Here is a 23601-nt window from a genome sequence, read left to right as displayed (position 1 = left end):
TGATTTGTTACAAAAGACAGAAAATGGCATCATTGGCAGAATCCACTCCTTAGGGACTCTCTTGTCAGTCAACTAATCAAAAGAATTATGAAGTGTGTCTATAATGTAATGTGGCTGGATGTTTAACAGAGAAAACTCAAAATGGGAAGGAAATGAGGAGGAAGCAACCTCTGGCTGGTCGCCTGTTGGAGAGGTTGCTCAGCCCTGGAACTTATCCCATGTGGATTCTCTCACTCGGATGTGATTCTAGAACCAGAATCTGGATCTTTTAGGGAAATGTACATTCCATTCCTGCTCCAGGTAGGACAATGTTAACCACACACTTGAATCTCAAAGAGTCTTTGGTGCATTTACCAAATGGCAAGAAGTCCAGAGTGGCTGTTGGGCGCTGAATGTGAGAGTGTTTAGATTTGAAACTTTAAGAATTAGGTGGGGACTATGTCCTAAAAGACTGTTCTCAATGCCAAAGACTTTAGACTTCATACATTGATCTATACTGCAGGTAATGGAACTCAAAGAAACTTACAGAGTGACATGATCAACTTTAGACTTTAGATAAATCATAATAACCACAATGTGTGTGATGGATTGGAGATTGTAGATATTAGAAGCAAGGAGACCAATTAGGCAAGGACCAAAGACAGCCGATTAGCACCAGTGTTCTGGGCTATTGTTTATGACTGGTGTCCTTTCTAATTGCTCAGCACCTGTGTGGCACCAGTTGTGAAATGTTTTAAAATTGCTCCTGCAATTAAGATACTATTGCAATAGTCTAAACACAAATGACTCATATTTGAACAAGGCATGACAATAGAGATGGAAAGCAGAGGAAAGATTTTAGAGAACGTTTTACAGTTTGACAGGAGTTATCGACTAGTGAAATGTTGGAATGAAGAGAATGGGGTGATTAGGATAAATCCCAGTTTACCAGTTAGACAATCAGATTTTGGGATATCATTAACTGAAGTAGGGAGTGCAGAGGGGGGATATCTTGGGAAGGTTGGAAGGAAATTATTTAAAATTGGGGCACACCTGGCACACATCCTCCTCTTCCTTCTTGGTTCACTGAAGGTTGTTTTCTAGCAGTTTAATCAAGAAGGACTTAGGAGAATTATGCTCCTTGGTTCATGCACACCAAAAAGAGATTATTTCTATTTGAGTGGCTATTTGGTTAAGTATTAAATCTAAAATTGGGGGGGTTATACTTTGAGGATTCATAGGAGTTTTTGTTTATTTGCTATGTTGCTGCGGCCATGTCTAAAGCCATGACTTTCTTCTCCTCTATTATTTTACTTATTTAAGCAAGGCAATCCTATAATTTTTTTGTGTAAGTCATGACACTTTTGAGAGTGAGGGAAACACAATACATAATTATGGCTGGAAAACGGATGCAAATTGAGACTAGCTCATGGTCTCTCTATTTACAAGTGACTTGATCTTTTTGTCTGCCAGCCCCAGAGGCTTTCTATGGGAAGCCAGTCCCTTTACCAGGATATAGCTGGATGTTGATTGCCCTGTGTCATTTTTTTCCCAGTGTTCCCTTTCAATGTGTCGATTCAAGTAGTCTTTTATTTCTGGAAACTTTAATTATGATGTTAAAATATATTCTCTGTTCCTTCATTCTGGTCCTTCTGGTCCCCTTTTCTGGTCTTTCTAAAGACACAAGTGAGGCTCTCTAGTCTCCATCATTTGTGTCTGTCACATCCTCTCTAAATGCATACTGTTTGCTTGCCTTTCTCACTCTTGTCTGCCTTTGTGTTCCTTCTAATTTCTCAGTGGCTTTTATTTTTCTTTCACTATTTTCATGATTTGTGCCAGGTTATATTTCATCGGTTTTAATGTGTTGCCCATTTTCATAGAACTGCTGCATCTCTGCTTTGAGCTATTGTTTCATAGAAATATTGGTTTTTAAAATGATTAAGCAATGAGCTTGATCAGAATTACCACCAGCTCCATGAGAACCTTTTTCGTTCTGGTGACTATCCATCAACTATCCATTGTTTTCCTTTCCTTTTTCTTTCCCCTCTCCTTCATAGTGTATGCATATATATCATATTCTGATACCTTTTTGACAGCATTTATCTTTGATTGAAGTGAATTTTTCCTGGACCAGCTATTTGCCAGAAGTTTGGGAGGGGAGGGTCAGGGCTACGTATTAGGATAACAAAAATTCTTATTTCAGAATTCTTACGTGTGTACATGCATGTGTGTGTGTGTGTGTGTGTGTATGTGAGAGAGAGCGTGCGTGTTTTTTTTTTTTTTTTTTTGAGAAGGAGTCTTGTTCTGTCACCCAGGCTGGAGTGCAGTGGTGTGATCTCGGGCCACTGCAACTTCTACCTCCTGGGTTCAAGTGAGTCTCATGCCTCAGACTCCCAGGTAGCTGGGATTACAGGTATGCATCACCACATCTGCCTAATTTTTATATTTTTTAATAGGGACAGGGTTTGCCATGTTGGCCAGGCTGGTCTTGAACTCCTGGCCTCAAGTGATCCTCCTCGGCCTCCCAGAGTGCTGAGATTATAGGTGTGAGCCACCGTACCTGCCAGACCACTCTTCCTTGCCAACTGGCCGCTTCTTACATCTATGGCTTGTTTGGGTGATTTCCTCATTCAGTTCTGCCTACTGAGCTTCATCTCTCTGCCAGATGAGGTCCAGAGACACGTCTGCAGTCAGACTCCATGCTCATCCCAGTGGTTACAAACAAGAGGCTGCTGGTTTGGGCCTTCGAGATAGTCCTACTCTTTCCCCCCAGCTTTCTCTGATGTTAGCAGCTGAAGCAGCCTTTCTCAGTCTCTCCACATTCCTGTTTAATTTTCACAGCCATTGCCACCCCTTTCTCATACACTGTGATTTGGGGTAACCTGTTTCCCTAGTTTCATCAAAAAATAAATTCACGCCTCTCTCATTTCTCTATTTTCTTTTGAGTGATTCTGAGAGGGAACTGGTGGAAAGGTCATAGAATAGCACTTTAGTCTGGATGTCAGCCCCACGGTAATTCAAGAAAAAGGGACAACTACATAGCACCGTGAACTTCATTCTACCACCATGTATCAAGCTTACCTCTGACTTCGTAGACTACCCTTGATAACCAGCTCTGCGGCCCAGCTCAGTGACACTTTCTCCATTGGATCCTTTCCATTGGATCACTTTCTCCATTGGATCCTGCCAAATACAGATAATAAAACACAGGCAATTTTCCAAATAACAAATAAAAGTGATCATCCAGCTGAAGTTTATTATGATGAATAATACACAGAAAGGAATTCATTGCCTGACTCTTGGAAATCTGTTGAAGGGCACACGAACTGTCACACCATTGGGAGTATTGAAGGAGATGGTTTTTTGGTTATTTCCCTAAAACTGAGCCCACCTTTTACAGCAAAACCCTATTTTCCATTCATTTCATGAACAGAAGACAGTGTCATAATGTGGAAATATCTAGGATTCAGAGATCTGGATTCAAATTCAAGTTCTACAATCCTTAACTATGCAATCCTGAATAAATCACTGCGTTATTCTTCTCAAGTGCAAAACAAGGACAAGGACAACTACACAGGCATATATGTATACGTAGATATATTCATATGTGTGTATACATATAACTACATGCATACACACAAATAGTTATTAGGATTAAATTTAAAAATATATGTACTTTAAAGACTGTAAGCTCAATGAACTTTGAATGTATTTTTCTGGTTGTTTCATTCACTATTATATTCCTAGCACCTAGCATAGTATAATACTTGAGAAAAGCAGGCACTCCATAAAAAATTAACAATTTATTGAAAATGTAAAATACCTACATGTGTTAGAGGTTCATTAAATTCAGCAACAAGAACAGCTTCAACATGGACTTTTGGAGACACAGACTTGGATTTGAATCCCAGCTTTCCCACTTGCCAGTATCAGCACAGGAATGGAACAAGCAGTGACACAGTATTCTCTGGTTCATCATCTTTGAAAGAGCAGGACTTCAGCACCTGGTCCTGCCTTGGGGGTCAGTTAACATCTTCCTCTCGACAGCCCGGGTTGCTTATCTGATGGGTGCTAAAAAGGAAAGCAGTCAAGATACGGGTTTCACTCCAGTTCATTTGTGGACAAAAGAGTGACTAGCAATAGGACCATTATTTGGCCATGGATATACTTTGATCCTACAGTAAAAATTAGGTTAGAACAATGGGCCCCATACCCAGGAAATAGTTCCCAAGGTCTCAGTGTGCTTGGAAGTGAGTAGTACAGCCAGGAGAAACCATAGTCCCAGGTCTTTGTAAGTGATAACAGGAAAAAAAAAAAAAAAAGAGTAAAGGATGTGTCCTAACCACCAGTCCATTTTCTTCCATTAAAATTTAACAAGAGTTTTCTTATCAGAGATTAGAACATCTGGTATGTCATGGCTATTACTTTTGAGGACAAAGCAAACATTGTTTTCAATCCCAGATGTTCACAAGTCCAAGAGTTTGAACCCATGAAAAATTGCTCTTAAAACAAGAATGAGACCAAAATGACTTCTAATACAAAATCCAAACATTACCACTTTTGAACTGAGCAAGAGCAGAATAGTTGCATAGAACTCTAAGTGTCTCAAAGATTAGGGCTACATAAATTTGAAGTATTATGGTCATTAAACATTAATAATACTTGTTTATAATAACGATAATGACTAATATATTGGAAATGCTAAACTTCCACTCTTTGCCCTGTGGAGTAGCAGAATGAGTGTTAGCATTGGAAACCACCAGACATGAGTTCAAATCCTGCCTCCCATCCCTCACTATAATTATCCTTACAAGCTGCAATTTCACCATCTGTAAAAATGGTGATAAGAAGACCTTTATGCCAAGATTCTTTGCCTGCCAAGATTGTTGTGAGGTTTAAATACAATAATGAATGTCATAGTGGCAGACACAGTAAGTGTTTGGCTCTATATGTTTGTTTCTTTCCCCTTAGCCTGAGATAAAAATTAACATATGTTTATCTGGAAAGCCACCCATCATTCTTTCCTTACAACTCCTCCCTGGCAGCACAGAAAAGCGGATTATTAATTAGCCAGTGTTTGTGAAACACTTAGAAGATGGAAGTGCTGAGTGCAGAACAGCACCATTTACATCACAATACATGAGTTGGCTGCTCCTTCAAGTGGATCCACTCACAATGTAAGGCAGGCCTAATGGATGTGTTCGTGTCATTCAAAAATCAATGTGGGAGTCTCTGGAAAAGGCATGTGTCTGCCTGCTGTGCTATAGCCAGTCCAATGCAGTAGGAGGGCAATCCTGAAGAGGCAATTGATGGATAATGCTCTAACACAGCGATCCCTAACCTTTATGGCACCAGGGACCAGTTTTGTGGAAGGCAATTTTTCCACGGACCAGAAGAGGGGGATGGTTTTGGATGATTCAAGTGCATTACACTTATTGTGCACTTTATTTCTATTATTATTACATTGTATTAATAATATATAATGAAATAATTATACAACTCACCATAATATAGAATCAGTAGGAGCTCTGAGCTTGTTTCCCTGCAACTAGATGGTCCCAACTGGGGGTGATGGAGACAGGGACAGATCATCAGGCATTAGATTCACATAAGGAACACCCAACCTAGATTCCTCACATTTGCCGTTCACAATAAGGTTTGTGCTCCTTTGAGAATCTAATGTTGTCGCTGATCTGACAGGAGACGGAGCTCAGGCAGTAATGCAAGAGATGGGAGCGGCTGTAAATACAGGTGAAGTTTACTTGCTCACCTGCCGCTCACCTCCAGCTGTGTGGCCCTGTTCCTAACAGGCCATGGATTGGTACCAGTCCATGGCCTAGGGATTGGGGACCACTGCTCTAATAGCCATGGTAATGAGAAACCAGAAAGGAGGTCAAAATTTTATCTAATTGAAACCTACAAACAGCCCTAAATTCCCTTTAGCAACAACAAGGGTATCTGGTGGATTTTGGTTTCACATTGTCTTCTTTCCCTGGCAGATCTTAGAAGAAGAAAATCAATTCTACATAAATGGCAAAAGCAGTGTTCCCCAAGCTGGGGCTGACAGACCCCTGAGAAAAAAGCATTATGTGCTAGCGGAGGAGCTGGAAGTTGTGGATCTCCAACACTGATTTCCAATATTTGGTTCTCCTCTGCTCCTGATCACATGCGAAAATTACAGTTTCCCATGTTGTTTCAGCAAAACATCATCCATCACTGTAAATTAATGTTGTTAATATTGAACTTACTGATTTTGTGGTTTTGATGGTTTTTACTTTGTGAATTATTTTTATTAAAACAAGCATATATAAAAGCATATGAATCGAATCTTAAATTTTAGCTTTGTGCAAATTTTAATATAATTCCAAATAATTTACAAATAATTTAAGAAACACCACAGCCTTTTAAAGGTTTAAAATTTTTTTTCTTAATTCTAAATTCTTAATTTGGAAATATATTACTCAAATTTGAGGATCACTGAACTGTGAGAATAAGAAAAGGGAGGAAAAGTCTTAGTAATCGACAAATTGGGTCATCATTCCTTGAATACTCAAGACTTGGCTGCATGTTGATTCCTGTATTCTGTAGTTCTGCACCAATAGAAGAAATCTCCATGTATTATTCCGGTATTTCACTTTTACCTCTGAATTATGTTCATATCCACAAAATCCCAGCCAAGGGCCTATAGAATAATTGTCCCCACATGTAACATTTTCCTGGTGATGTTTTCCTTTCCTTGGTCCTATGAAATATAGAAATGTGTTTCTAATTATTAGCAGAACCACCTGGTAACTGCACTGTATCATCTCAATAATATGACTCATTTAGTATACAGTTTGGTAGAACTCAGTCATGTTTGACTCCATTCAAGAAAAATTAGTTATGACAATAACCTCACATAACACAGGCTCACCTGTAACCAAGGTGATCATATTTTGTTAGCCAATAATAAGAAATTATGATTTGACAAGTATAAATATATCTGAAATTGGAGTTGTCCTAGAAAATCCAGGACATACAGATTTCTATGGCATAAGGCACAAAAACCGCCTATGAAGCAATGCTGTGGTGTCTTCATTTTCTTATTTTTAAGAACTTAAAGCAACTGGTTCTTCTATCCATTGTCCTTATACCTGTATGTGTGGGCAGAGGCCCAAGAATCTATCACTTCCTTGAATTCACTGAGTGTGCAGGAGGTGAGCAAAGAAATTAACCAGCTCTTCTGGGAAACTTACCTCTGCCTTTGCAGGGAAACTGAATAGAAATCTCTTCCTGTATAATAAGGCTTTTACAAAACTGACCCCTTCTTTAGACTCAGCAGGGTTGGCTTGTTGATGAGGGAAGAGGTTGTCCAGACACCTAAGGAAATGCTTATGTGTCAGGCTAAATTTTTCTTCTATGTTGAATCGTGGCCCAAGGCCCCCCAAGTTTGTGAGCCTGTGCTAATTTGCATGGATAGCTTCCATACTCTTTCTTAATTATTTGTTTTTGTTTTTACTGTTTTAAGTAGGAATGTCAGAGAGTGGAAGAAGAGATCAAATGAAGAGAGGGCATGGCATAGATTTGATCTTCCAACAGAGAACAGAAGAAAGGTTTCCTAGTATGGCAGTCCATTCTGGCATGGAACTGAGTACCATGGAAAGGTCAGTTAAGGAATTCTGAGAGGCCTTGGGCACAGGAAGGAACAGTCAAAGAGAAATCAGAAGTAGCACCAAAATTCTAACCTGTAGGACATATTTTGATGTTGGGAGTGGTTGGGGGCTATAGGTTCATTAGAACACAGAAGACAAGATTGATGGCATCCACCCATGAGAAATGACAGCAGAAAGTGGAACTGCACCTTGTTGTTCATCAGAGTGGCAGAGGAGAAGGCGCCTGTGGCACAGGCAGCAGCTGGAGGAGGTGGGAAGGAGCTAAGAAGATGCAAAGCCTCAGGCAAAGTTCTCCAGGTCCCTCACAGAAGCACCAGGTTGCTTCTGCCTGTTGGAGGACTGTGTTGGCAAGAGAAAGACAAGAGGGATAGGCCTGGGAAGGATGCTTTCCCCAGCATGTTCCAACCTGGTTTTCCAAAAACCAATGACTCCAACAATGGTAACAAAGAAAACGACATAAACTACTTGAGTACTAACAGCCAAGCCAGATTGGCACACAAAACCAACATAGAGTACACAATTTAATAGTTGTAGTCTACTTAACTAAAGTTGTGCCACCACCATCCCAACCTAACTTTAGAACAGCTCCATCAGCCCAAGGCCTTAAATGCTTTTTCCCTTGGATCTATCTTTCTACGTTTCTTTAAGAAGTGCCCTTTTTTAGCATCCTGTCTCAAGCATGGGTAGAAATGCCAGGTGAGCCTGCCTGTTTGTGCCAACCTCCATGCAGTAGAGACCTCCACAAGGTATCCTTTCCCACAGCAAGGCTTAGTCATGTGCATCGATGCTGTATGGGGCTCTTTTAAGCACATAGGGTAGCTTATGTCTGAAGCAGGCAGCTGGGCTGCAATGGAAGGACTTAGAATCAGAAGGGCTACTTTCAAATCTCAGTTGAACTCTTGACTGTGTCAGCTCTTGGCCTCTGAGACTCCATTCCTTATTCTGCAAAAATGGGTCAACTCTTCCTTATCTCATGAGGTTAAAAATAAAATGGGGTGACTCTTGTGAACGCAAGTAACACAGAGAAGGGATCAACACACATCAGTAGAATTCAATGTTCTTGAATTTAAATGAAGAAATCAAAGTTTGTTAAAAAGTGATTGTTTTTCAATTCTACCACACAGATAAGTAATAAATAATCAGTAGACAATTATGGAAAAGTCTTACTAAAATGAGATTATGGTGGGGGCAGGGCCAAGATGGCCGACCAGAAGCAGCAACATTCAGAGGCTCTCAGTGGAAAAGAAAAAACATAATAAGTGTGTGAATCCTTCACCAGCAACCAAAGTATCCATGTTTTCTCATCAAAATTGACTACAGGGCTCTCTCAACAAAAAAAACTGACCACGGAGAGAAGGAAGAACAGTGTGCTGCAGTGGCACACCTGAGAGCCACACGGGCAAGGGGAACCTCCTCCCCCAGCCAAGGGAGGTGGTAAGTGTGCTACCCTGCCAGGGAAACTATGCTTTTGCCATGGAACTGTGCAACCCATGGATCAGAAGATCCCATTCGCGAATCCACGCCACCAGGGTCTAGCGTCCCAACCACAGAACGCACAGATGCTTACAGCCTCTCAGCTTGAATCTGCTTAAGCCTAATGGAACTCCCTGGGGGAAGGGCGACCAGCATCAGCTATGGCTGCCTGCTGTCTAAGCCGGTTGAGCTCCTTGGGGGAGGGGCAGCAGCCAGCACTATGACTCACAACTGCCTAACATGCTAAGCTCCCTGGGCGGGTGGGGGAAGGGCAGCACCCATTTCTATAGCTCCAGGCTATGCTTTTCCCCTGCTGGAGCCAGGGAGACTGGACAGCTTGGCCCCAAGACTTGTCCCCACAGCCCAACACACCGGCTGTGGCAGTCAGCGGCCAGAGTGCCTCTTCAGACCTAACCCTGACCCATCTTTCCTCATTGGGTGGGGCTTCCCTGCAGGATTTCCAGTAACTCCAGCCAGAGGATCAGGGACAGAATTTGGATCTCCCTGGGCATGAGCCCCTAGTGGGAGGGGTGGCCACAGTCTCTGCGGACTAGCAGACTTAACCTCTCCTCCTGGTAGTTCTGAGGAATGCAGGCAGCCTGGATGAGTGGGTTTCCCCACAGTGAAGCACACTCTCTCCATCAAGAAACAAAGTGCTTCATTAAATGGGTCCTGCTCCCCGTGCCACCCAACTGGGTGAGACCCTCCAACAGGGGTTGTCAAACACCCTATATAGGAGAGATCCTACTGGCATCACGTTGGTGCCCCTCGAGGTCAGACGTCCCAGAAGAAAGAGCAAGCACCCATTTTTGCTCTTCTCCAGCCTCTGTGAGTGACATCTCCAGGCATGGGAATGAATTGGGTAAATAGGGCCTAAAGTGAACCCCCAGCAAACTGCAGCAGCCTTACAGAAGAGCAACCTGACTACTGAAAGAAAAACAAACCAACAGAAGGCAACAACAAAAAAAAGGCCCCCACAAAAACCACATCCAAAGGTCAGTGGACTCAAAGACCAAAACTAGACAAACTCACGAAGATGAGAAAGAATCAACGAAAAACTGCTGAAAACCCAAAAGGCCAGAGTGCCTCTTTTCCTCCAAATGATTGAAACGTCTCTCCATCAAGGGTACAGAACTGGACAGAGGATCACATGGATGAATTGACGGAAGTAGGCTTCAGAAGATGGGTAGTAACTACAATGAGCTAAAAGAGCATGTTCTAACCCAATGCAAAGAAGCTAAGAACCTTGATAAAAGGTTAGAGGAATTGCTAACTAAAATAACCAGTTTAGAAAGGAACATAAACAACCTGATAGAACTGAAAAACACAGCGCTAGAACTTTGTGAAGTATACACAAGTATCAACAGCCCAATTGACCAAGCAGAAGAAAGGATATCAGAGTTTGAAGACCACCTTACTGAAATAAGACATGCAGACAAGAATAGAGAAAAAAGAATGAAAAGGAATGAATAAAGCCTCCAAGAAATATGGGACTTCATAAAAAGACCAAACCTACAATTGATTTGAGTACAAGAAGGAGGTAGAGAGAATGGAAACAAGCTGGAAAACACACTGCAGGATATTATCCAGGAGAACTTCCCCAACCTAGCAAGACAGGCCAAAATGCAAGTTCAGGGAATACAGAGAGCACCATTAAGATACTCCACGAGAAGATCAACCCCAAGATACATAATCATCAGGTTCTCCAAGGTTGAAATGAAGGAAAAACTCTTAAGGGCAGCCAGAGAGAAAGGCCAGGTCTCCTACAAAGGGAAGCCCATCAGACTAACAGCAGACCACTCAGCAGAAACTCTACAAGCCAGAAGAGATTGGGGGCCAATATTCAACTCAAGAATTTTCAACCCAGAATTTCATATCCAGCCAAACTAAGCTTCATATGCAAAGGAGAAATAAAATCCTTTCCAGACAAGCAAATACTGAGATATTTCATTACCAGTCCTGCCCTGCAAGAGCTCCTGAAGGAAGCACTAAATATGGAAAGGAAAAACTGGTACCAGCCACTGCAAAAACAGACCAAAATATAAAGACCAATGACATTATGAAGAAACTACATCAGCTAGTGTGCAAAATAACCAAATAGTATCATGAAGACAGGATCAAATTCACACATAACAATACTAACCTTAAATGTAAATAAATGTAAATAGGCTAAATGCCCCAATTAAAAGACACAGACTGGCAAATTGGATAAGGAAGACCCATTGGTGTGCTGTATTCCGGAGACCCATATTATATGCAGAGACACACAGAGGCTCAAAATAAAGGAATGGAGAAAAATTTATCAAGCAAATGGAAAGCAAAAAAAAAGCAGGGGTTGCATCCTAGTCTCTAACAAAACAGACTACAAAGCAGAAAAAAGGGCATTACATAATGGTAAAGGGAACAATTCAACAAGAAGAGCTAACTATTATAAATATATATGCACCTAATACAGGAGCGCCCAGATTTGTAAAGAAAGTTCTTAGAGACCTACAAAGAGACTTAGACTCCCACACAATAATAGTGGGAGACTTTAACACCTCACTGTCAATATTAGACAGATCAATGAGACAGAAAATTAACAAGGATATTCAGGACTTGAACTCAGCTCTGGACCAAGCAGACCTAACAGACATCTACAGAACTCTCTACCCCAAATCAACAGAATACACATTCTTCTCAGTGCCACATGGCACTTATTATAAAATCAACCGCATAATTGGAAGTAATACACTCCTCAACAAATGAAAAAGTACTGAAATCATAACAAACAGTCTCTTAGACCATAGTGCAATCAAATTAGAACTCAGGATTAAGAAACTCACTCAAAAGCACACAATTTCATGGAAATTGAACAACCTGCTCCTGAATGACTCCTGGGTAAAGAATGAAATTAAGGCTTAAATCAAGAAGTTCTTTGAAACCAATGAGAACGAAGAGACAATGTACCAGAATCTCTGGGACACAGCTAAAGCAGTGATAAGAGGGAAATTTACGGCACTAAATTTCCACAGTGGAAAGCTAGAAAGATCTCAAATCAACACTCTAATATTACAATTAAAAGAGCTAGAGAGGCAAGAGCAAACTAATCCAAAAGCTAGAAGACAAGAAATAACTAAGATCAGAGAAAAATTGAAGGAGATAGAGACATAAAAAACACTCCAAAAAATCGACAAATCCAGGAGCTTAAAAAATTAGCAAAATACGTAGACCGCTAGCTAGACTAATAAAGAAGAAGGAGAGAAAATCAAATAGACACGACACAATAAACAATAATAAGGGGGATTATCACCACTGACAGAAATACAAACTACCATCAGAGAATACTATAAACACCTCTATGCAAATAAAGTGGAAAATCTAGAAGAAATGAATAAATTTCTGGATGCATACACCCTACCAAGACTACACCAGGAAGAAGTTGAATCCCTAAATAGACCAGTAACAAGTTCTGAAATTGACACAATAATTAATAGCCTACCAACCAAAAAAAAGCCCAGGACCAGACAGATTCACAGCTGAATTCTACCAGAAATACAAAGAGGGGCTGGTACCATTCTTTCTGAAACTATTCCAAACAGTTGAAAAGGAGGGACTCCTCCCTAACTCATTTCATGAAGCCAGAATCATCCTGATACCCAAACTAGAAGAGACACAACAAAAAAAGAAAACTTCAGGCCAGTATCTCTGATGAACATCAGTGTGAAAATCCTCAATAAAATACTGGCAAATCGAATCCAGCAGCACATCAAAAAACTTATCCAGCAAGATCAATTCAGCTGCATCCCTGGAATGCAAGGCTGGCTCAACATACGCAAATCAATAAACATAATCCATCACATAAACAGAACCAAAGACAAAAACCACATGATTATCTCAATAGATGCAGAAAAGGCCTTTGACAAAAATTCAACATCCCTTCATGTTAAAAACTCTCAATAAACTAGGTATTGATGGAACATGTCTCAAAATAATAAGAGCTTTTTATGACAAAACCACAGCCAATATCATATTGAATGGGCAAGAGCTGGAAGCATTCCCTTTGAAAACCAGTACAAGACAAAGATGCCCTCTCTCACCACTCCTATTCAACACAGTATTGGAAGTTCTGGCCAGGGCAATCAGGCAAGAGAAAGAAATAAAGGGTATTCAAATAGGAAGAGAGGAAGTCAAGTTGTCTCTGATTGCAAATGACATGATTTTATATTTAGAAAACCCCATCATCTCAACCCAAAAACTCCTTAAACTGATAAGCAACTTCAACAAAGTCTCAGGATACAAAATCAATGTGCAAAAATCACAAGCATTCCTTTATATCAACAATAAGCAAGCAGAGAGCCAAATCATGAATGAACTCCCATTCATAATTGCTACAAAGAGAATAAAATACTTAGGAATACAGCTAACAAGGGATGTGAAGGACCTCTTCAAGGAGAACTACAAACCACTGCTCAAGGAAATAAGAGAGCACACAAACAAATGGAAAAACATTCCATCCTCATGGATAGGAAGAATCAATATCATGAAAACGACCATACTGCCCAAAGTGTTTTATAGATTCAATGCTATTCCCATCAAACTACCATTGAGATTCTTCACAGAATTAGAATAAAGAACTATTTTAAATTTCAAATGGAATCAAAGAAGATCCTGTGTAGCCAAGACAATCCTAAGCAAAAAGAACAAAGCTGGAGGCATCATGCCACTTGACTTCAAACTATACTACAAGGCTACAGTAACCAAAACAGCATGGTACTGGTACTAAAACAGACATATAGGCCAGTGGAGCAGAACGGAGACCTCAGAAATAAGGCCACATATCTACAACCATCTGATCTTTGACAAACCTGACAAAAACAAGCAATGGGGAAAGGATTTCCTATTCAGTAAATGGTGTTGGGAAAACTGGCTAGCCATGTGCAGAAAACTGAAACTGGACCCCTTTCCTTACACCTTATAGAAAAATTAACTCAAGATGGATTAAAGACTTAACTATAAAATCCAAAGCCATAAAATCCCTTGAAGAAAACATAGGCAATACCATTCAGGACATAGGCATGGGCAAAAACTTCATGACAAAAACACCAAAAGCAACGGCAACAAAAGCCAAAATTGACAAATGGGACCTAATTAAACAAAAGAGCTTCTGCACTGCTTAAAAGGAACTATCATCAGAGTGAACAGGCAACCTACAGAATGGGAGAAAATTTTTGCAATCTACCCATCTGACAAAGGTCTAATATCCAGAATTTATAAGGCACTTAAACATATTTACAAGAAAAAAAACAATTCCATCAAAAAGTTGTCAAAGGATAGGAATACTACTCAAAAGAAGACATTTACACAGCCAACAAATATATGAAAAAAAGCTCAACATCACTGATCGGAGAAATGCAAATCAAAACCACCATGAGATACCATCTCATGCCAGTAAGAATGGTGATTATTAAAAAGTCAGGAATCAATAGATGCTGGTGAGGCTGTGGAGAAATAGGAACGCTTTTACACTGGTGGTGGGAATGTAAACTATTTCAACCATTGTGGAAGACAGTATGGTGATTCCTCAAGGATCTAGAACCAGAAATACCATTTGATCCAGCAATCCCATTACTGGGTATATACCCAAAGGAATATAAAGCATTCTACCATAAAGACACATGCACATGTATGTTTATTGCGGCATTATTTACAATAGCAAAGACATGGAACCAACACAAATGCCCATCAATGATAGATTGGATAAAGAAAATGTGGTACATATACACCATGGAATAATATGCAGCCATTAAAAAATGAGATCATGTCCTTTGCAGGGACATGGATGAAGCTGGAAGCCATCATCCTCAGTAAACTAACACAAGAACAGAAAACGAAACACCACATGTTCTCACTCATAAGTGGGAATTGAACATTGAGACTACATGGACACAGAGAGGGGAGCAACACACACCTGGGCCTGCTGGGGGATGGGGGCGAGGGGAGGGAACTTAGAGTACGGGTCAATAGGTACAGCAAACCACCATGGCACATGTATACCTATATAACAAACCTGCACATTCTGCACATGTATCCCGTTTTGTTAGAGGAAATAAAGAAAAAAAAAAGAGATTAGAAGAGCTGAAGAATTAGACTAGAGGTGTCTAGTTCCTTTTGTACTGATGACCTTAATGGTAAAAAAGAAACACAGAAAGATAAATCCAAAGGAAAAAGTGTTTAAGGCTTCAGGGTGATGGGACTGTTCTGAAATTAGATTGCGATGATGGTGGCACAATTTTAAATAAAAAGATTACCCTCAATAATGTGGGTGGGCCTCACCCAATCAGTTAAAGGTCTTCGGAGCAAAATCTGAGGTCTCCAAGAAAAGAAATTCTATCTCAAGACTGTAATATCTCCTCCTGCCTGAGTTTTCAGCTTGCTGGTCTGCCCTACAAATTTCAGACCCCACAATTTTGTGAGCTAATTCCTTTACAAAATTGAATATTTTCTTCCCTCTCTCTCTGTCTGTCTCTCCACACCCACAAACACATAATTCATTATGTTTCTCTGGAGAGTCCTTACAAATATATATATTTAAAACAAGTGAATTTTATTGTATGTAAATTACATATCAATTTTTTAAACACTAGATACTATATGATTCTATTTATATAAAATTCTAGAAACTGCAAACTGATCTATAATGGGCTTGGGGAAACTTTTGAGGGTGAAGAATATATTCCCGATCTTGATTATGGTGATGGTTTCATGGGTGTTTACATAAGCCCAAACTTACCAAAGTGTACACTTTACATAGGTGCAGATTATTATACGTCGATTCTACCTTAATAAGTGTTATCTTCAACAGACACAGAAAGACAAAGCCAAAGGGGAAACTGTCTGAGCCTCAGTGCAGATGTGGCCTGTGTTGCCTCCATGGTTCCTCTTCCTCCTGCCCCCACCCTGGTGTCCTTAGGCTGCCCAAAGATTGGCGGATGGAAAGGAACACCCTGCCCCCAGTGGACACAGGCCCACCCTCGAGGACTCTGGGGGCATCCTGTTCCTCCTCTACTTCAGGTGGAGATGCCGGCAAGAAACTGTTTCCTGCACACACAGTGAGCCCGTGCATCACTGGAGACAAAGTAGGAAAACAGTGAAAGTCCAGTCTTCTATCAGCAGAAAGAACACTGATAGAAACAGTGTTGTGGTGTCCTTGCTTGCGAGCACCCAGGAATCAATTTATCTTGGAACCAATGTTTTGTCCTAAAGGAGTGGGACACAGAGCATCTGTCCTCTCCCTATAGCACAAGCACAGCTGGTCAGAGAACACAAGCTTCCAGTGTCAACCAAAATGTAAAACTATAGGGTCAAGAGTCAACAGAAAGAGCTGTTTCCCTCTGAGAGAGCGGTAAGCAGAAAGAATTTCTTAGCACAGGGATGCCAACTATGCTTCTCTCAGAACTCAGGCAGGAAGCTTCTGCTCACACAGAACCTTGAGCAAGTCTGTCCATCAGCAAAGGCTTAGGAAAAGCACCCAGGTATGTCCCAGGATAGATAAGGAGCACAACATAGACACACAGCGGAGAAGAGGTGAGTGTACAAAAAAGCTGTGGTCCAGGTGAGCATGAAGACCAGCTTATTATGTGCACTTGCTAAGAGTCTTGGGGAAGAGGAAGTGTGATGTCATGTCAGGAGCCACCATAAGGATTTATTCAGGGCCATGGACCAAGAGTCTGCTCCACTGAGTGGCTTCAGCCATTCTTAGCTATACTTTTTTCATCTATATAATGTTTGGGAGTATAAGACCACTCAAGATGTTTCTATAGCTACCACAGAATTATTTCAGACAAGGTTCTGGTGCCCAGAGTTAGCCAAGAAGAGAGGCTGGCCAGGTTCCCAGGGCCAACCTGGCACTCTCTGGGCAGGTCATGGTCTTGTACCCTGATTCCTCCATCAGAGCTGGCAGCAATGTGAATGGCACTCCAAGAATTCACAAACCTGGGGATTACTGGAGCTTCCAGGTTACCTGGAGATGATGGTTTTTTTGAGGCTAAAACTACAGAAACTTATTTTCTCATAGTTCTGGTGCCTGGAAGTTCAAGATCAAGGTGTCAGTAGAGTTAGTTTCTTCTGAGGCCTCTCTCCTTGACTTGCAGACAGCCGCCCCTTCACTCTATCCTCACATGGTCTTCCCTCGTGCCATCTCAGGCCTACCTGGGGATGATTTAAGTTCCTGGCTACAGAGGAAGGTGTTGAGTTTGTGTGTGTAAAAGAGATAGTGCCAAATGTAGGAAACAGAGAACCCTGGGACTGTGGGGCTGAGAGGTGACAGAAACACAAAATTCACCTTAAGAAAAAAAAAAAAAAAGCTGAGATTCACATTCAAGTGACTTAGTTCATGGGCTTTTTGACCATGGAACAATGGCTTGGTTTTTCTGAGCTCGTTCTATCATCTGTAAAATGGGCCTAAGGAACTAGCTCATGGCATTGCTGTAAGACTGAAATGAGATAATAATGTCACAGTGCCTGTGAACATGCTTTATTTTTTAATTTGTACAAATGTATGGGGTACAAGGGCAATTTTGTTGCGTGCATAGATTTTGTAGTGATCAAGACAGGGCTTTTGGGGTATCTATCTCCAGAATAATGTACATTGTACCCGCTAATCAATTTCTCATCATTCTGCCCCCTTCATCCCCTCACCCTTCTCTGTCTCTGTTATCTTATCATACCACTCTCTACAGCCATATGAATGCACTTCATAAGCGGCAAGGCCAGCACACAAGTGTGCAGATGAGTGGACGGCTCGACATTGCTTGGAGAGCCTCACTATGCATGGAAGAGGCAGGTTTATCAACACTCAGCTACAACATGGCCCCTCCTGGGGAACAGGCATGAGCCAGGGGCTGTGGGAGCTGGAAGGACAGACTCAGCCCTGCCTAGGAAGGGCTGAGAAATTAACAGTCGCAGCACTGAGTACACTACTGCTGTTCATGAAAACCATGGGCCTGTGCATTTTAATTCATAAAAAGACAACAGGATTCAGATTTTTTAATTTTCTATTTTAAAAACAGAAATCAGTAAGTGCAAGGAGCCTCCCACACTTAGCCTCTAATGCTCCTACCAAGCCCATAATCAGCTGTTGCTATCCACATTTTACCAGCAACTGAGGCTGAGACAAATTAGGGTTGTCGGCAGAAGTCCCAGAGCCGGGTGGTGACAGAGCCAGAATCTAGCCCTGCCACTAATGGTCTTGTTTCCCACTGTAATTTTAAAATAACAAAAGCAAGATGTTATAGTTTTTGAATTTAAACATCTTTTAAAATAAGATTATTGTTTTTATGTGCTAGATTCAAACTGAGCTTTGGAAATGAAGAATTGAGAGAACTTGGAAAGGTTTGGGAAGGACATGGCCAAAATGAGCAACAGCTTGGGGGAGAAAAAAGACAACTTTTCCTGCTGGAGGAAAAATGGAAGAAATTATTCACTGGATGGCACGTTCCAGCGAGGCCAGGGGCTGCATCTTCCATCCTCCCTCAGTGGCCTCCTCCTCTTTCTTTCTGCTCCCCAGCTGGGAACACAGTGTATTCTTCTCAGTCTGTTGCTCATTTTAGTCTGAAAAGGAAAAAGCCAAGGGAGTGGAACCAATGACAACCTCCAAGAAACCTGCATGAGGAATCAGAGGAAAGTGGAGATGAAAAGAGGTTTCACGCTCCACAATATCAGAACAAGAAGAAAAATTCTAGAATGCACTTGAAAAATAACTGTCTTTGTCTGAAACAGGTGTGAGACACTTGAACATGCTACCAAAAATGCGAAGCCTCTTTCTTTGGAGACCTCAAAAAGAAGGCTCAGGCGCCAACATTTTGAAAGGGTAGATTGCACCCCTATAGTCCCGGGGCGACATCTCAATGTAACTGAAAAGCCAGTGATGCCTGTGACTTTGCTGATGTCAAAAGGCTAATTCCAACATGACTTCACGAGCTAAAACGGCTTCTCCATCCATGGCAAGTTTTGAGAGCACCCCGAGGATTCCAGCGACGTGGTTAAGCCGCTGGGAAGACCAGGAAGAGCTTTTCCAATATCATCCGAGGCTTTGTGGGAGAGCGAATGTCGAGCCCGTAATAGATGCTTTCTGATCCTCCTCACACTGCATCTGGCTCTCCTAAGTATTGGTCCTATTACGTTTTTAAAAATAGCTCAGAAGTAATTTGAGTGCTGAACTGGCTACAGGATTAAAAAAAACCCACCTGAATACATTCTAACTTCTTCCTATCAGCCAGAGACCAAGAAACGCAGTCGCAGTTTCCTCGGAGCTAATTTTCAGCATTAGGGTTTATCAGAACCTAAATTCTGTTCTAATAAACGATGGAACAGCAGCCACTCTTTCAGCCACTTATTTGGGCAACCAGGGAATTGGCAGACGAGTTAAAAATTTTCATTGGTGACAACACACAGCTGTTGAGGTGCAAAGATCTGAGACTCTAATCAGACCAGGTTATATACGTAGCACTGTCTCATTATCTCTGCTTGTGGGATAGGGTTCACAGGCAGCTGGGGCTGTACGGGGGTGTCAATAGAATAGCTAATGGCAAGTTGACACACAGAGATATCAACTTGGAAGAGACAAAGTGGGTAACCCTATGCCCCCATCCAACCTTGAAGAAGAACACAGAGTAGGAGTAGCCCCTGCCTACAACTCTCCTTGCATAAGGCAATAGCCATAACAAACGTGACCCCTTTTTCGGATTTATGAAAAATGGTTAAAAATGACACACCCAGGGCCTCCTGTTGGCCTCCATTTCAATGTCCTCTCAGGAACTTCATACTCTTCCCAACATTTTGAGAAAAGTTGTGATGTTGTCAATAAAGCAAGAAACGCAGAGAGTGAGAAATTATCTTGAGTGCCCAGCGCAGAACAGGAAGTCAAGACGTGGGAGCTATTCACACTATGAATACACTGCAGTGAGCAGTGTCATTTTAAATTCTCATTTGCAAAGGAGATGACGGTTATCTTAGAACTAATACAAGTAACAACAAGAATTGACCAAACTACGGAATGATAAGCAATTTACAAAATATTTTTACATCCATTATCTGCTTAACCTTTAAATACAGCTGCGTATGATGGGAGTAGTGGTGGGGCTTATTATTCAGACTTTAAAGATGAGTGTTACTGGGGGCTCTATAGAGTAAACAAACTAATATGCTTGTTCTTGCCCAAGTTCAGAACCTACCACAGGGTAGAACAGGAGTCAGGCAAATGAAGAGGAAAATGCTGACTTTATTACTAATACACGTTATTGGGGAGCATGGCTGAGGTATGCCATGAGCCTGTTAACATTCCCTACCCAACCCACTCCCCACAGGCACACACAACACACACTAGTGTAGACCCTGGGGTGGCCATCCAAGTGAAAGTTTGGGACCACAGCAGATGCATTAACTAAAACTACAAGACAAGAGGGATGAGAGCAAATCCCTCATGCTGACAGTCTTTTGATGGATGAACTCTACCCAACAGATCACATATGCCAAAGGCTACAACTCCCTCCTTCTCATGGGGATGTGAGGGATAGGGGCCAGGGAGCCAGGAGTGTTACTCATGAAGGCATACGGAAAGGATAAAAAGTGATTTCTCTTAAAGCATCCCAGTTCTTTGTTCTCCTAGCCAACTGGGTTTAACCATTAAGCTTATGGTCACCCAAGGTTGTGGCTATTTTCTCTGGGGGAGCTCTCTGTCCTAACAGTGCCACTCCCATCTTTCTGAGGCCAGTCCCCTGACACTAGCCACAGTTCCTTTGGAGAATCCTTCTGGGATTGAAGGTGGACAGTTGAGAAATTACTCTCAGAAGACTCTGGATGGATCCAAAGAGCATATTAATTTAACTAACGTAAGGGCAAATTCACTTCCTAGTCTTTTTCTCACTCCCTGCCACCAAAATATTCAGCTACATTGTCTAATATAATGTTTTTTGGAGGTTCTGCAATGTAATTAAATAACAATATAAAATACTCAATAATTGAATTCCAGCAACACAGAGGAGACCAAATTTGAATACAAACTCCCTTTCATCTGGAAATTCCAAGTGAGATCTTGAAGTCCAAAAATCAAACCTTCTTGTAAGGAAAGTCCAAAGTTTAGGTTCCAAAGAATTAAAGCCCAAAGTTAAATTTCCTTAATGTACAATTAAAATTCCAAAGAACGTCAAGTCCAACACAAATTTTTATTTTTTTCCCGTGACTTGATATGCAAAAAAATGTTCAAAATTTCATTTCATTTCCAATTTTTTTTTTTTTTTGAGATGGAGTCTCACTCTGTTGACTGGAGTACGATGGCGTGATCTTAGCTCACTACAACCTCTGCCTCCCAGGTTCAAGCAATTCTCGTGCCTCAGCCTCCCGAGTAGCTGGGATCACAGGTGCCCGCCACCAAGCCTGGGTAATTTTTGTATTTTTAATAGGGTTTCACAATGTTGGCCAGGCAGGTCTTAAACTCCTGACCCCAAGTGATCCATCCACCTAGGCCTCCAAAAGTGCTGGGATTACAGGTGTGAGCCACCATGCCCAGCCCAATTTCCAGTTCTGATGAGTCTTTACCAGAGGGCCTGGGTCTGATGTCTGTAGCAGCCCCAGCCTGGGCTGCCTTCTGTGGGAATGGGTGTGGCTCCTTCATGGCCTCTCATGAGCCACATTTTTTAAAGAGTTCAAAGAGTTAATAGGACACATCAGATTATTATAGCCTCAGCCTCATAGTCCACATAATTCAGAACCACAAGAAATCCCCAGCCATCAGAACAGGTTTTTGAGCAGACTGTTTTTTCAGAATCCAGTAATGAGTATTGTCAGAGGGCCTGCAATATTTGAAGGAAGGAGAAAGATCTATGGGGTAAGCCACAATTTGGGTCCTGAAATCTAAAATTTCGGTCAGTGCTGACATATTTAACAAACTGAGAACCAAATTTGGGGTGAATTCTTGAATGTGCCAACAAGCCATGTGAATCCAACCACATTTTTCACCCTTCCAGACAAGATGCAAAGCAACAGGAAGGGGAACAGCACCAGGATACCTGAGCCCACCCTGCCAGCCCAAGGCAGGCATGACGCCTCTGTAGATCACGCGCTGTCTATGCCATTTACACTCTTGGCCTGCAGTCCTGGCTAAGATCCACATCGCTGCAAGCACACTTCTGCTTACTGATGCTTAAAGACAACAACGCCGCACTGTGCCTGGTTAGTTCCAGGCAAAGCTTACAGTAGCCATCATGAAGTGGGTTTAACTAAGACCCCAACAGCCTGTTTGCTCACTGTAGCAGTTAGAGTTTGCTAAAGTCCACGTTTGTTTAAAACTGCCTAAAAACAGCCATTTTTTTTTCTCATGAACAAAGCTGCCATGAGTGGGGTGACCACATCAATGCATTGCTTAAAACTAGGAGATTTTGGAGAGTGAAAAGGGAAGAGATGAATAAATATGATGCGACAAAAAGCATTAACTGTCCTGGGCAAATTGTGCTGCCTGGTTGGTAGAGCCATAAGCTGCAGGTGACACAAGGTGAAAGTCCTATTTCTCCATGGAAGCCCCTTAATGTGGGAGACATGAAGAATGGGTAGTAGGGGTCTTCCCCAAAGGAAATTGGGGCTACCAGAGTCAAATGACTTGCCTGGAATTATCATATTTATAAGTGATGCCACCAGTGATGGAACTCCAGTCTTCTGCTTCCAAAGCCATGGTTCTTTCAATATATCCCAAGCACATATTATCCCCTTTGGATTCTTCTTCAACTCCCCACCAGCCATTTCTGCTACAATTTGAACACCTTTCTTTCCCTTATCTTTGGCTTTTGAAAAATAATGTGTATTTTTCTACTACACAACTAATAAATGTTCACTGTAGAAAATTTGGAAATTGTAGAAAAGCATAAAGAGAAAAAACCAATTGGAATCTTACCATTAAGAAATAAGTCTTGTTAACTTTTTGAGATAGAGTCTTGCTCTGTTGCCCAGGCTGGAGTGTAGGTGCGCAATCTTGGCTCACTGCAGCCTACGCCTCCCAGGTTCAAGTGATTCTCCTGCCTCAGCCTCCTGAGTAGCTGGGATCACAGGTGCCCACGACCATGCCCAGCTAATTTTTGTATTTTTAGTAGAGACGAAGTTTTGCCATGTTGGTCAGGCTGGTCTCAAACTCCTGAATTCAAGTGATCCTCCTACCTGGGCCTCCCAAAGTGCTCGGATTACAGGCATGAGCCACCGCACCTGGCCATTGTTAATATTTTAATGTCTATTCTGCAGATATTTGTGTGTGTGTGTCTATATGTGCATGTATTATGTATATAATGCACCTCCCTTTTCTTCCTCTCCCTCCTTCAAGCAAATAATAGGTGGTGTCTCATTGCCTCAGGGATGAAATAATACCAGGCAAAAAGCAGAAAATAAGGAGAGTTTGGTTTCCAAAAATTGAAACCAATCAAAGATATTGTCTTTGTCATCTGAGGCAAATAACAATTTTTCTCTTCTTTCCAAT

At 41.5% G+C, this 23601-nt stretch overlaps 1 long non-coding RNA gene across 1 annotated transcript in view; it reads right to left on the bottom strand.

Annotated features, from left to right (window-relative positions):
* Positions 1 to 3060: 3060 nt before the first annotated feature.
* Positions 3061 to 23601, bottom strand: part of LOC129524042 (uncharacterized) — a 42531-nt gene continuing 21990 nt past the window's right edge. The window contains exons 2-3 of the long non-coding RNA XR_008667689.1: positions 3807 to 4050; positions 3061 to 3162 (exon numbers count right to left, since the gene is read on the bottom strand). This is a non-coding gene — a long non-coding RNA (uncharacterized lncRNA). The remainder of the gene's footprint in view (positions 3163 to 3806; positions 4051 to 23601) is intronic.

This window comes from Gorilla gorilla, chromosome 7 (genome assembly GCF_029281585.2).
Source record: "Gorilla gorilla gorilla isolate KB3781 chromosome 7, NHGRI_mGorGor1-v2.1_pri, whole genome shotgun sequence".
NCBI lineage: Eukaryota > Metazoa > Chordata > Mammalia > Primates > Hominidae > Gorilla > Gorilla gorilla.
The sequence above is the reverse complement of the archived record's forward strand: the minus strand, read 5'-3'. Positions and strand labels throughout refer to the sequence as shown.